Raw genomic sequence first — 4,088 nt, 5'->3', positions numbered from 1 at the left:
GTAAAGACAATGATCATGTCTTTTATTATTTATTTATTTATTTTTTTATACAGTATAAAAGTTTGCTTTTTCTCATAATTTATCTCCCTATAAATTCTCAAATGATTATTAAATGATGTGAAACAACTTTTTTTTTCAAGTCTACGCACAAATCGAAGTCTTTCAGGAATAAGGAGGAAATGTCAAATTCCTTGAAAAACTAAGTATGAGATTTCTACTTTTCATCGGGATCGAGAGAATCCAAAATCTAACTTATCATAGGACATGTAAGAATATCAACTAAGGTTATCGAGGATATTATACACTCAAAACATCGTAAATAATAAAAAAGATAAAACTTAAAAGAATTAAAATTAGAAAATATCAATACACACAATATCTTTTCATAAAGAATTATGTAATTTTTATTTTCAATATAAATAGAAATATGAAGGAAAAAAAGTCAATAATTATTGTACTGACAGGTCCTCCCAGTGTGACATCCCAAAAATATAGTAATAAACCATATAATTAGAAAATCACATGAAATAATAATCCAGTACAGTTTTCCAACTTAAAACAAAAACGAACGAACGCTCAAGGACGAACGTCCTTGAGTACAGTTAAATCATTAAAGAACGAACGCGCAAAGCCGCACGTCCTTACAGAAGAATTACAATTCAAGAACGAACGTAAAAATAAAACATGACCGAACGGTTTACACAGGAAAATACCGAACGGTCGAACTTAACCAAAGAAAATGGATGAGGTGGTCGAACGACCACCCTATCAAACACCTGCACTACTAGCCGAGCGTCTCACTGCTCGGTCTTCACTTCAACTTCGACCAGCTTCTCTTCGTCCAGTGCTTCTTCCAAACGCTCGTCTCCCTCTGCTCACATCCACACGGATGATCATTGCAACGACAGGACGAACGTACAAAACGAGACAACACAAGGAAAAACGCAGGGTAAGCTTATGTAATTTAACTCATGCATCAACATACAATTTCAGGTAAACAATTCAACACACATGAATACAATTCAACGCACGCATAACATAAAACTCAACACTTGACTGACCGTCCGGACTGTATGAATTCTGCGTAGTTACAGGCGTTCACGCACCCGAGTGGTGTGGTAACTGGCATCCTCATCAGCTGCCACCCGAGGTTAGTCCATCCGTCCAAAGTACCCCTAAGGACGAGGACCTCCTGCCGTTCCCACGCATGACGTACCCCCTCTACTTGAGGATGAATACTCACGGAACATCAGGATCGAACAGCCAGCATTAACTTTCCACAGTCATACTTTACAAATTCTCATATTCTCAATCAGGAGTCGTTCCAATCCGGAACGCTCGTTCAAATCCATACTATCATCCCAAATAACATTCATCATTTATTTCTCATCATTCCATAACCGTTTTCATCATTAATAGGATGACCACCAAAAGAACTGAACGTTCTGCCCCCAATAAGACCGAGGACGAACGTTGTGAGCGAGACCAAAAGACGCTCGCTCGAATCAGAGTACGAACGCTAGGATTTCAATTACGTACGGGAAGAGCTGAAAAATATATTGTTTATTGGACGAACGTTATTTATCATGAGAATCAGTTAAATGAACTGACGCTCGTGAATTCAAACTAATATTCCGAGAATAATTTAAGTGTAGAGGCCCTAGGCCGAATACATCAAATGCGAACATTTCAAGACTTCAAGGAAACGTTTTTATAAAACTTCTCATACTGAAATCCACTTCCAGTCAATGACCGAACGTAGCAAATCTAAAGTTGGACGTACGCTATTTTAATAAGACTAATTTTACAAGGATGAGTACGAACGCTCAGTATAAGATCGAGCACCATTCAGGACGAGCGCTCAATATAAGACCGAGCCCCTTTTTAGAACGAGCGCTCAGTATAAAACCGAACACCCTTTAGGACGAGCGTTCAGTATAAAACCGAACACCCTTTAGGACGAGCGTTCAGTATAAAACCGAACACCCTTTAGGACGAGCGTTCCGTATAAAACCGAACACCCTTTAGGACGAGCGTTCAGTATAAAACCGAACACTCTTTAGGACGAGCGTTCAGTATAAAACCGAACACCCTTTAGGACGAGCGTTCAGTATAAAACCGAACACCCTTTAGGACGAGCGTTCAGTATAAAACCGAACACCCTTTAGGACGAGCGCTGGTGTGAGACCGAACGCTAATTAGTACGAACGTTAGGTGTGAGACCGAACGTTAATAGCCTTAAAATAATAGACTTTGATAATTATACTAAGGGACTTTCGAAGAAGTGTTTACGAACGGTAAAATACACTATTACATATATGCATACAACAGAAGGGAGTTTATCAAAGGATATTGAGTACAACAGTGCTTGGCCGAACGCTCAAGCATAGTTTTTAGACACGAGGACGCTCGTCCTCAACAAAGGATTATCCAAACGAAAGAATCAACATTTCAACTATGTTACTAAGGAAAACCGAACGGTCAATGACCGTTCAGTACGAACGTACATATTTGTAGAAAATTCTCTTACAATCCATTTTTCATTTCCAGTTCATTTCTCATCATGCAAATCTCATAATTCCATTCGTTCATATCAAACACTCTCATATTTCATACGATCCATATCATGTAAATTCACATATTTCATTTCATCAAATCAACGAACGTTCATGTACTTCAGTCACATCCAACATCATGCATTACACGCATACAGTCAAATAACGAACGTTCATACCATTCATTCATATCATCCATCATGCATTATTTTCATGCAGTCAATTAACGAACGTTCACAGACATACAACAAACCAGTTAAATTAAATAAGCTTCCCTTACCTCTTAGATGACCGAACGTTCTCAAACGTAGAGACGCAACTCTTCAACCACAGATTCTCCTACCGTACGCTCGTTAAACCAAACTACACAAAACGAACCCCATACACCATCAGATCTACCCATCTTTAAGGATGGTGATCAACGTACGAACACAAAACTAGTTTTGCATACCAGTAAGACGAACGACAGAGGGGAAGGACGAACTTACCAGTTCAGTTTCTCCAAACGAACGTTTCCCCTGGAAGCCCTTGACGCCGTGCGTCCTTCTACGGTGCTGGAATACTGATCGGAGGAGATGAAACAGGTGTTTTCTTAGAGAGGAGTGCAGAGAACGTAGAGAGAAGGAGGAGAGAAAGAATTCTTCAAGAATGAAAATGGTGGAGCGTGTGGAGGGTGGAGAATATTTCAGAAATTCTCAGATTCAGCTTTCCACTCCGCCAGCGCACGTCCCCACTCGGCCAGCGCACGTTCCCACTCCGCCAGCGCACTCCACTACGCTTCTGACAGCCCATGCCGGACGGTCGTCCACTCTGATGTCGCCACGTGTTTTCCACTACTGGTTTCTGACTCAGCTCCACGTGCGACAGCTGGCGTCCGTTGGTGGGTGTCGGGCGCTGCTGTCGTCCATGTGCGACGCTGAGGTGGCACGTTCTGCGCTCGTCACGTGGACTCCACCAACGCTCGTTATTTTTTTTTTTGAGGCCTGACATTCCCCCCAACTACAAAAATTTTCGTCCTCGAAAATTAAGACGTACTCTCAAACAGATGGGGATACAAATCCTTCATGGCATCTTCCACTTCCCATGTAGAGTCGCCCGTCTTTTCATCCCAGACGACTTTCACCAATCTGACAACTTTATTCTTGTAGTACCTGGTGTTGCTATCTTCAATTCTAACGGGTTGCATCTCTAGCGTACGGTCTTGACGGAGACGAACGTCTTCCAACTCCAGTATGTGCGATGGATCGGCTACGTACTTCCGGAGTTGAGAAACGTGGAAGACTGGATGCAGGTTGGATAGTTGAGGCGGCAAGGACAACTCATACGCAACTGGTCCGATCTTCCTCAAGATTTGATAAGGTCCGATGAACTTGGGGGATAACTTCTTAGGTCGAATGGCTCTCCCTACACCAGTAGTCGGATGTAGTCTAAGGAAGACGTGATCTCCTGCATTGAACTCTAACGGCCTTCTTCTTTTATCAGCGTAGGACTTCTGTTTGCTCCTGGACGTGTTCAGCCTCTCTTGGATCAATT

This window comes from Vigna umbellata, chromosome 7 (assembly GCF_029865625.1).
Source record: "Vigna umbellata cultivar VRB3 chromosome 7, Vumbellata_1.0, whole genome shotgun sequence".
Classification (NCBI taxonomy): Eukaryota; Viridiplantae; Streptophyta; class Magnoliopsida; order Fabales; family Fabaceae; genus Vigna; species Vigna umbellata.
Note: the sequence above shows the minus strand (reverse complement) of the source record.